The sequence below is a fragment of the Plecotus auritus genome, assembly GCF_963455305.1.
Source record: "Plecotus auritus genome assembly, chromosome: 3".
NCBI lineage: Eukaryota > Metazoa > Chordata > Mammalia > Chiroptera > Vespertilionidae > Plecotus > Plecotus auritus.
Window position 1 is genome coordinate 149,135,157 of NC_137772.1, and position 12,007 is coordinate 149,147,163.

Here is a 12,007-nt window from a genome sequence, read left to right on the forward strand (position 1 = left end):
GTATCCCCACCCCAGGAACCACTAATTTGTTCTCCAGTTCTTTAACTTTGTCATTTCAAGAATCCTATCTAATAAAGAGGGAATATGCTAATTGACCATCACTCTGTCACAAAGATGGCTGCACCCACAGCTGAGGCCAAGTTCCCATAAGGAGCCTTAACGAGCAATCAGCAGGGACCTGAGGCTACGCCCTCCCCCGCCCCGGTGGGGCTTGGCAGGAGAACTCAAGCCGTGTCCCCCACCCGGCAGGGCTTGACAGGGGACCTCAGGCCGTGCACCCCCACCCCAGCACTGAGCCAGGGGACCTGAGGCTGCACCCCCCTGCCTGGCTGGGCTTGATGGGGGACCTCAGGCCATGCCCCCCACCCAGCGGGGCTTGACAGGGGATCTCAAGGCGTGTCCCCCACCCCGGTCTGATCTGGGGGAGCTCAGGCCATGCCCCCCATCCTGGCGCCAGGCCAGGGGACCTGAGGCTATGCCCCCTGCCCGGCAGGGCTTGACAAGGGTGGGACTGGCCGGGTTTGGATCTAGCCCAATGTAGTGGGGGCTGGCTGGGTCTGGGTTTCACATGATTTTGAGGCGCATGTGGGTGGGCGGGGACTTGACTCTGGGTCCCATGGTGAGCCCCAGACTCTGACAGGAGGAAGGTTTTCATATACATTTTACTAATTTTCTTTCATCTCTGACACTTCTATTATAGAGAAAGGGCAAATAGCAATATTAAATTATTTCCTCTAATTAATCCCCTTTTAATGTGCTCGAATTTCATGCACCAGGTCACTAGTATGATATAAACGGATTCATATAGTATGTAGCCTTTTTAGGATTTACATTCTCACTCGTCATTATTTTCTGTAGATTTATCCAGATTATTTTCTGTAGATGTATCAAACATTCATTCCGCTTTATTGCTGAAGAGCACTCTATGATATGATGTACCGCAGATATTTAATCATTCATCCAGGAAGATTATCTGGGTTGTTTTTAGGTTTTGGCTCTTACGAGTAACGCTGCTATAGCATTTGTGTACAGGTTTTCATGTAAACATAAGTTTTCATTTCTCCAGGATAAGTGCTCAGGAGTGATATTGCTGAGTCATTATTGTAATTGCATGTTTAGTTAATTAGTTTTTTAAATATATTTTTATTGATGTCAGAGAGAAAGGGAGAGGGAGAAAGAGATAGATACATCAATGATGAGACAGAATCATTGATCGGCTGCCTCCTGCACGCCCCTTACTGGGGATTGAGCCCGCAACCCAGACATATGCCCTTGGCCAGTATGGAACCTGGGACCCTTCAGTCCGCAGGCCCGACGCATTGAGCCAAACCGGCTTAATTTTTTAAGGAATTGCTAAATGTTTTCCAGAACAGGTATACCATTTTACATTTGCACCAGCAATGTAGTGTTTTCATTACTTTTTTAAATTTTAGCCATTTTGATAGGTGTGTAATGATAGGTCATTGTGGTTTTAATTTGTATTTTCCTAATGCTAATGATGTTAAACATCTTTTCATGTGCTTATTTGCTATCTGTATGTTCTTTTTGGTGAAATGTCTTTTGTTCATTTTTGAATTGGCTTTTTTGTTTTGTACTGTTGAGTTTTGAGAGTTCTTTATGTATTTAAACACTAGTCTGTCTTTTCATCCTCTTAACAGGATCTTTCACAAAGCATAAGTTTTTCATTTTAATCAATTTTTTTATGGATCATGTTTTTGGGTCAAGTCTAAGAACTCTTTGTCTATCTCTAGATTTTAAAGATTTTTTTACTGTGTGTTTTTCTGAAATGTTTATAGTTTTTTAATTTACATTTATGTAGTTGAACTATTTTGAGATAATTTTTGGATAAGATCTGAGGTTTAGGTTGAAATTCTGTTGGATTTTTTAAAATTTATTTTATTGAATTCAGAGAAGAACAGAGAGGGAAAGAGAGAGATAGAAACATCAATGATGGGAGAGAATCATTGATCGGCTGCCTCTTGCATGCCTCACCCTGGGCACTGACATGTGCCCTAACTGGATTGAACCATGACCTCCTGGTTCATAGATCAACACTCAACCACTGAGCCATGCCTACTAGGTGAAATTCTGTTGTTTTTTTTAATGAATTTGTTCCAATTGCTCCAGTACCATTTTCTTTTTCTTTTTAGCAGCACCATTTTTTTTAAAGGCGATTTTTCTTTCACTGAATTGCATTTGTAACTTTGTCAAATATCAGATAGGCATATTTATGTGGATCTATTTTCTGGCTCTCTATTATATTCCGCTGTTTAATGTGTCTATCTCTTCACTGATAACACACTGTTTTGATTAATGAATCATATAAAAATCATAAAATTGGGTAGATTGATTCCTCCCACTTCATTCTTCTTTTTCAAAATTGTTTAAACTCTTCTCCTTTCTTTACTTTTTCATATAAATTTTAGAATGATCTTATTTATAGCTACAAAAATCATGCTGGGATTTTGATAGAAATTGCATTAAATTTATATATCAAATCAGGGAAAATGGACATCTTTACTATGTTGAATCTTCCAATCAATGAACATGGTATGTCTCTTCATTTATTTAGACCTCCTTTTATTTCTTTTACTAGTGTTTTGTAATTTTCAGTACAGGCATCCTGTTTTTTTGATATTTATACCTAAGTATTTTAATGTTTTGAGTGATTGTAAATGGTATTGTGTTTTTAATGTTGGTGTCGACATATTAATTGTTAGTATATAGAAACATAATTGGTTTTAATATGCTCATTTTGTATACTGTGGCCTTAATAAACTCACTTATTAGTTGTAGGAGGTTTTTTGTAGGTCTCTTGAGATTTTCTATGCAGACTGTAAATAAGGACAGTTTTTATTTTTTCCTTCTTGATTTATATGCCTTTCTATGCCCTTTATTGCACTGGCTAGAACTTTAGCACTATGGTGAATAAGAGTGGTAAGAGGAGACATTCTTATTTGTCCTTGATCTTAAATGAAAAGCATAAGCATCCACCATTAAGTATAATGTTAGCTGTAGGCTTTTTATGGAAGCTCTTGATCAAATTGGGGAAGTTCCCTATTCCTATTTTTGTAAACATTTTTAAAATGTTTTTTTATTGATTTTAGAGAGAGAGGAAGGAAGAGGGATACAGAGATAGAAACATGGATGAGAGAGAAACATCAATTGGTTACCTCCTGCATGTCTCATACTAGGGATTGAGCCACAAACCGGGAATGTGCCCTGACCGGGAATGGAACCTGTGACATTTTGGTTCATGGGTTGATGCTCAACCACTGAGCCACACTGGCCAGGCTGAACATTTTTATCATGTGTTGAATTTTGTCAAATGTTTTTTGTGCATTACTTGATTTTTATTTTTAGTATATTAATGGGGAATTATATTGATTGATTTTCAAATATTACACCAAGTGTGTATAATTTTTTATGTATGTGTGTTATATATAGAAATATGGATGTCTGAATTTTATTTGGTAATATTTTGTTAAGGATCTTTGCATCTACATTTATGAAGGATATTGGTTTGTGGGGTTTTTTATTTGTTTTTTTTTTTAACTGTCTTTGTCTGGTTTGGGCATCAGAGTAATAACAGCTTCATAGAATGAATGAGGAAGCATTCCTTCTATTTTCAGGAGGAGATAAAAACTTATGTGTAATTGGTGCTAGTTTTTCTAGTAGTTTGTACCTATTTTGTTTTCATTCAGTTTGAGATTTTCCTGGTTCTTGGTATGGTGACTGAATTTTAGTTGAACTGGGAACATTATGGGTATTATGTTATGACACTCTGAATCTTATTTAAACCCTCTATTTAGCTTGCCTCCTCTGACGCCACTCCAGTAGGGGAAGAGATGAATGGGAATGCTGCCTTATTATTTCTGGATAAATTAGAGGTCCAAGACTCAGCTTTTATTGGCAGCTGGGGTGGGGGCTCCTTATTACTGCTAGGTGTGGGTGTGGGTTCTAGCTTCCTGCTAGACCTCCACTGATATCTCCTTGGCTGGGAGAGGGAGGAGTGCCTCAGTACAGCTCTCCTATGTCTTCTGTTCACAGCAAGGTGGGGTGGGAAGAATGGCCTTGTAACCGTTATCACTGGGCAGTGGTGAAAGTCCTATCTTCCCACAAGGCCTCCCCTGGCACCACACAATGGGAAGCAGGAAGGAATGTGCATGAGTGCCAGGAAGGGGTGTCCCCAGATGGTTTACACTGTCATTGTGGAGTATGCAGTGAGAGCTCATCACTGCCTAACGGGGGTAAAAGTCCCAGTTTCCCACCTTAGTCTTAGTGTTTGGCTGGAGTAGAGTGGTTATTGTCTCAAAGTTTTCTATCTTGCTAGGCTGCCCTTTCTTGGCCCTGTGGTTAGATAAATCAGGGGTTGTTTATTTGTTTGCTTGCTTGTTTTTGAATGTGCCTGTTAATATTTCTAGGTCAAAGTCTTCTCCAACACCCATTCCAGGATATATAAGGCAAAAAGAAAACCCAGGGAATTCACCATCATAATGTCCCCAGGTGGTCTGTTTTTTTCTCTCCATATTTCAGAGTCTATTTATGTTTGTTTTATGGATAATGGGCACATTTTACATTATATTTAATGGGAGAAGTAGGCAAAAATATAATTAGTCCCTCTTCCCAGAAGTCTCATTTATGATCATTTCATCTCACGCTTTGAGGCAATAATCTCTAACGTACCATAGAAAATGATAATAAAAATATCTCAAAGTGTACAATTAGTGTCAAATGCAGAAGAGATTGTTATAGCTTAAGGACACTTCATGAAGCAAGAAGGACTTGACTTGAATTCCCATCATAATAAGTAAATGCTATCATATAAGTCCTATAATTCTTCAAACATTATCTAATAAAAAGCTAAAAAATAATTATAGTACCTTAGCTTTTACCCTGTGCCAGACACTGTGTTGGTTGGTTTATATGTGATTAAGGCTCTTAACAACCAAATGCAGTGAGCATTATTACAACTCTTTATTCTACAATTGAGGAAAGTGAGACTTAGAGACTTGAAATAAATAAGACAGGTCTTGTGTTTGAACTGCATCTTTGTGAAACCGAATACTAAACTTGAACTACTCTGCCATACTGACTCATTCCTTTCAAAGTCAAAGCAAATGCGTGTAAAAAGGACCTCCAGGCACCATCTGCCTCATTCAGACCAAAACTAAACGGTTTCCGGCTGATAAATATTGAAAAATATATGAGCACATAGTAATATTGGAAGCAGACACTTTAAAGTGAGGTACGGGGATTCCGACCAAGAAATGAACATAACTATTTACTGTAGAGGTGAAGATTTTACTTCTGACAATGCTACTTGCCTTTGTGTCCCTCATTTCTCTGTGGGAAGATGATGTAGAGAAACAAGCACTGTTCTTTAATTGAATATGATGTAAGATGTGCCAGCATTATGAATCACAAGACAATGAAATATTTTATGTGGCTTTAAAGCTCTTGCGCCTCAGGGGAGAATACATTCCTGGTCAGTGATGTATTTTGAGGTTGTGTATTTATTGTACCTTTTTAAGTTATATTAAAGCACTTTTTCTATAACCATTAATGTTGTCCTTTTCATCAATCACATGCATCACAATGATATTACCTTTGAATTCATTCTTTTTCTCTTTGAATATATGAATCCCTAGGAGTGTCTTTTTTAACAAACACCTCTCATAATTATTTGAAGACTCAATCTGAGCTGATCTTTTATTGTTCATACTAGAGGCCCGGTGCACGAAATTCATGCATTGGGGGGGGGGTCCCTCAGCCTGGCCTGCACCCTCTTGCAATCTGGGACAACTTGGGGGATGTCTAACTGCCAGTTTAGGCCCAATCTCGCAATCCAGGACTACTGGCTCCTAACCACTCATCTGCCTGCCTGCCTGATCACCCCTAACAACTATGCCTGCCTGCCTCATCACCCCTAACCACTCATCTGCCTGCCTCATTGTCCCTAACCACTTGCCTGCCTGCCTCATCGTCCCTAACCACTCACCTGCCTGCCTGATTGCCTCTAACTGCTCGCCTGCCTGCCTGATCACCCCTAACTGCCTCTGCCTCAGCCCCTGCCACCGCAGCTTCATCTAGAAGGATGTCTGGAAGGTCGTTCAGCTGTCCAGTCTAATTAGCATACTACGCTTTTATTATTATAGATTCTATCTGCTTGTCTCCCAAATTTCCACGGACTATTTCAGTAGATTTTCTTGATCTTCCTTGCCTTTTAAATTATATCACTTATAAGAACATTCTAGGTGAAAAAATATCTCCTTGGAGTTGAAGCCCATGAAAAACAACAGTGCTGTCAGAGCTATGTAGAGAGTTAAGAAAGGGGAATGGAGCATGAGCTGTCTCTTCAAGTACATGGCATCCTCTTTACTAGGCTTCTGTCAACCCTTTGCTGCCTTTTCTTCACTATAGAGATCAACAAAATATGGCTTGGTTTACCAAAACACCAAACAGCATTTTTGTTTTTGTTTTTTTTATATTTTTGATACATAGAACTTTATAACTATGATTTTATGCTACATGAAGTAATATTTTAATGTTTTTATATAATACTAGAGGCCCAGTGCATGAAATTTGTGCACGGGTGGGGGTGTCCCTCAACCTGGCCTACACCCTCTCCAATCCTCAGGGAGATCGGGCCTAAACCGGCAGTCAGACATCCCTCTCACAATCCGGGACTGCGGGCTTCTAACCGCTCCCCTGCTGGCCTGATTGACACCTAACTGCTCCCCTGCTGGCCTGATGGCCCCCAAATTGCCCTCCCCTGATGGATCCTGATCGCCCCCAACTGCCCTCCCCTGCCAGCCTGATCACACACAACTGCCCTCCTCTGCCAGCCTGGTGCCCACAACTGCCCTCCCCTGCTGGCCTGATGGTCCCCAACTGCCCTACCCTACCAGCCTGATCACCCCCAACTGCCCTCCCCTGCTGGCCTGATTACCCCCAACTGCCCTCCCCTGCTGGTCTGATCGCCCACAACTGCCCTCCTCTGCCAGGGCCTGATCGCCCACAACTGCCCTCCCCTACTGGCCTGATCACCCACAACTGCCCTCCCCTGCTGGTCTGATCGCCCCCAACTGCCCTCCCCTGCCAGCCTGATCACACACAACTGCCCTCCTCTGCCAGCCTGGTGCCCACAACTGCCCTCCCCTGCTGGCCTGATGGTCCCCAACTGCCCTACCCTACCAGCCTGATCACCCCCAACTGCCCTCCCCTGCTGGCCTGATTACCCCCAACTGCCCTCCCCTGCTGGTCTGATCGCCCACAACTGCCCTCCTCTGCCAGGGCCTGATCGCCCACAACTGCCTCCCCTGTCAGGGCCTGATCGCCCACAACTGCCCTCCCCTGCCATGACCTGCCTCTTCCACCAGGACCCCCCTCCTCTGCACTGCACAGAGCTGCAGGACCCCGCAGGCCTCATCGCGCCATCTTGGATGGCCATCTTGTGATGACATTGCGTGAGGGCATGACACCACCTAGGCTTTTATTATTATACTAGTGGCCCCGTGCACGAAATTCGTGCACATTCAAAGGGAATTAATTAGAGAAAATATTTTAATATTGCTATTTGCCCTTTCTCTATAATACAAGTATCAGAGATGAAAGAAAATTAGTAAAATGTATATGAAAATCTCCCTCCTGTCAGAGTCTGGGGCACACCACAGGACCTAGAGTCAAGTCCCCGCTTACCACCGGCACACACTTCAAAACCGCAGGAGACCCATACCTGGCTGGCCCCACCCCTATCAAGCCCCTCTGGGCAGGGGGGCCCAGCCTCAGGTCCCTTGTCAAGCCCCGCCAGGTGGGGGGTGTGGCCTAAGGTCCCCCAGCCTGGGGCTGGGGGCATGGTTTGAGGTCCCCTAGCCCAGCACTGGGGCAGGGGCATGGCCTGAGGTCCCTCGCCCCAGCCAGGCACCATGCAACCTCAGGTCCCTGCTGTTCGGTCATGATGTTATGGCATCCTGGCTAATTTGCATATTCCTCTATTATATAGATAGATAAGATTCATTTGGAAATGAATACTTAAAGTATACATTTAAATTATACAAACTGAGTTCCTGTGTGGGTTTAAAACTAATTTTAATTCACTTCTTAAAAAATTAACTAGGTGATGGCTATTACAAAATATTCAAGGACAAGTTTGTAAAGTAAACATTTGAAACTCTTTTTTGAATTGGTTAATTTTAGGAAACTGTAAGAAGATATATTTTTAATATTCCAGTCAATGTAGTTAATGTTTATTAATAGTAATAGCTACAACTTTTTAAGCCCTTAATGACTTCTCTGTTGAGGATTTTACATAAATAATTTTATTTTTCACAATACCCATATGAATTAGGTATAATCTTTTGTCCATTTTACTGATAAAAAAAATGCTTAGAAAAGGTAAATCAATTCGCTCAAAGATAACCTAGATCTGCTTGATTCCAAAGACCAATCTCCTTATTTTCCCCTTTTACAGGTGAAGAAACTGAGGCAGAAAAAGTTAAGTGACTTGACCAAGATTACACAGTAAGTTGTATAAGCAGGATTCAATTAAAGGAAGTCTGACTTTGAAATTCACATCTTAACAAATATGCTACAGCCTCTGGCTGATTCTGATACTGAAGGTGCCTTCATTTTTGTTCAGTCCTTCAAAGCATTAACAAGTAATGAACATATCTTTTAGTTTTAGAAATAGTTTTCCTCCAATTTCCCTTCCTTTTGCTATTAATTTGAACCATATGAAATTAATGATATTCAACCATTTACAAAATGGCAATTACATATAAACATGGATTTTTTAAAAATATACTTATTGTTCTCAATATAACTATTTTCCCTTCCTTGACTTCTTGAATACCATTATTTTCTTTCTTATTGTTCAATCCTTTCACAACTCTGTAGATCATACAACTAGAATACCATATAAGAAAAAGAAAATAGGGCCTCACCCTCCTTGTAATACAGGCCTATAGCCTTCTGACCAGCCACCTTTTGAACACTGCTTTGTACATTTATTGTGATATTCATATTGTAATAACATGGGGCAACAGGGATACCAGTTATGATATTAGTGGTTTAGAGACTAATGAGTATGTTTTCCCCTGTTATTTATCCAGGTTTGAAAGAAACAAGCCAAGGCAAAAATAAAATTGAAAAATTTTTTCGGAGTAAGTTTCTCCTTTCAACATTTTTCAATCAACATGTATTAAGTACCCACAAGGTACTGGCACTCTATGAGGTAATAGGGTATAGAAATATGTAAAATGGGGGAAATTTTTTTCTGGACCCTAGTAGAATTTAAAGGACAGGTTATATCCTTAACTATTAAGATTCATTCATTTGTTTATTTATTTATGGAAATTTTCTGGTTTTTGAGATTTGTCTTTAAAAGGAAGTTATGGTGAAAAATCTGCCAGTAGCTATTACTTTCTCACCTTATTGTTGACTAACTTTGCAAATGACCAATTATAATTTTTTAAAATGGTGACTGATAGTTCACAAAATAAAGTTCTAATGATGACCTGTATGGATCAACTGTTAATAAATCTAGATTCCTTTTCTTGAATACAGAGGTGGTTGGCAAAAAGGCACTCTAAGTTCTGTGGTCACCTGGGTTGCCAGGTTTCACAAACACGGGTCCAGGGAACACTGGAGGCACACAGGGTCCCAAGATCAAGGTTCCATGATGTTCTGGGACTCCAGTCCACACCAGTGGACTTCACCCTGGGAGCTGCGGAGAGGAAGACAGGCCAAGCTTTACCGTTGGCCATGACTCCCTCTTCAAAGTTGGAGTGATGGATATTTCATAACATTTAGATCTCATATTATTTATTAAGGGTTGTTCTTTTTCAGCTTCACATTATTTACTTACTCATTTGGCAAACATTTGCTAAGGGCCTTTTTGTGTGCCAGGACCAATGCTACATGGTGAGGACAGGAAAATGGATAGAATATGGCTGTTGATATTGAAATGCTCACAATCCAGAAATGTAAACAACTATAAAATATGATGAAGGATAAAGTAGGGACCTGGGAGTCACCCTCTACAGAGAAGTGCCTAGCTCCTTTGCAAGTGGACATAGACAGCATCGAAGGGAGTTTACGGAGGAGGTGACATTTGAGCTGATTCATAAAAAATAAGTAGGTGTTTTCAAGGCAGAAAAAGGAGCAGGAAAGGCCACTACAGGCGGAGAGAATCAAGTTTTTATATGTTGGTTGGTTTCTATGTACTTGAAAAGGATTATAGATAAGACTCCAAAGTACGTTTAAGTTATGCTAAGGAGATTAGACTTTACCCTGAAGTAAACTAGAGGGAAAAAACAAAACAAAACAACACAGATGCTTTTAATCTAATCAAATAGTACAATCATCAGGTTGTATTTTGGAATATCATTCTGCTTTTATTTTGAAGAATCACTTAGTGCAGGGGTCCTCAAACTACGGCCCGTGGGCCACATGCAGCCCGCCGAGGACATTTATCCGGCCCGCCGGGTGCCGCTGCCTGTTCTACTTAGCAGCCGACTCGTCCCGGGCCCGCAGTGCGCATAGGAATTTGTTCATAGTTTTTTTCTTAAACTATAGTCCGGCCCTCCAACGGTCTGAGGGACAGTGAACTGGCCCCTGTTTAAAAAGTTTGAGGACCCCTGATGGCTAAAGGAAGTTATCCTGGCTAGAACAGCTCAGAGCTTTCTGAAATGGGAGACAGAGCAGGAATTTAAGAGGTTTTGGAAGTAGAAACTCTGGGCCTGGTTCTTGCAGGAGTTGATAGAGGGTAACTAACCTATGTGACCGCCAGGCTTCCGACTAAGTGGATGGTGATAACAATGCACGTTTCATTAATTCTAAGCACATTCTTTTCACATTTAAGCATTGCTGAAGGTGAGACCCATCTTATATTTGATGGTGTTTCTACTGAGTATTTTAAGTAGTGTTTTGTTTTGTTTTTTATATCTCAGGGATACAATAAATAATGGTGCATCACCACAGATGATGTCTTAGATTTCTTACAATACAGGAAATAAGATCAGGAATACAAGAGGAAGATCAAATTTGGGCAGGAGGGCTACCAGAGAAAAAGGCATCACCATTGAGAGAGGAGGGGAATGTGCTTTAAACTATCATGTTACTTTCTAATTTAAAACAATATCCACATTCCGGTCTCCCTGTCCTGCTGCATGGGGATGCTTGGTTATTCCAGGCAGATGAAATGTTTAACTGTGGAATCTGGGCATTGGGGGATGGAGGTCAGGAGGATGGTGGACCGCTCACCTGGAAAGCCAGGTTTATGGACAGATGGGGCAATCTATTACATGCTGTCACTGACTTATCTTTGGTTAAATTGGGCATCTTGCCTTATTAGGTGTCAATCATCAACAAAAGTTCTTCATGTAAATGAATATCTCCATATTTTCAATCTTATAGTACTTCAGCAGTTCAAAATATTTTCATTTATCCCCTGTCCTAAAAAATAAACAGGCACAATCCTATCAATGGACACAACAGTCAATAGGGTTGACTGCTGTCATGCCCTGACCAACCTCCACATTTCTACTCCTGTCCTTCTCTGGTATATTCACCACATAACCACTAGTGTGGTGGTTTAAAACTGAAATCTCATGCCATTTCCCTGCTCAAACTCTCCAGTGTTTCCCATCACCCTGAGATAATATCTAAACTCACCTCAGCCTGCAAATTCCTCTATGATCAGATCTGACCTGATCTTTTACTCTCTCCATTACACCCCTCTCGTCAGACCGTCTTCCTGCTGAATTCTTCAACTCCACCGATTTTTTTTCCCATCTCAGGACCTGTGTCCTTGCTCTCTCTGCTGAACTGTCCCTCCTCCAGATCGTCCCTTAGTTTTCTCCCTTCCTTTGTGTCTTGTCAAATCTCATTGACCCAGGTATGTGTGGCCTGCACACCTAACCTAAATCATGCAATGCCTACACCGCCAGTATTTTTTCTTTAGCTTGCTTCATTTCTCTGCATTGCGCTACCACCACCTCAAAGT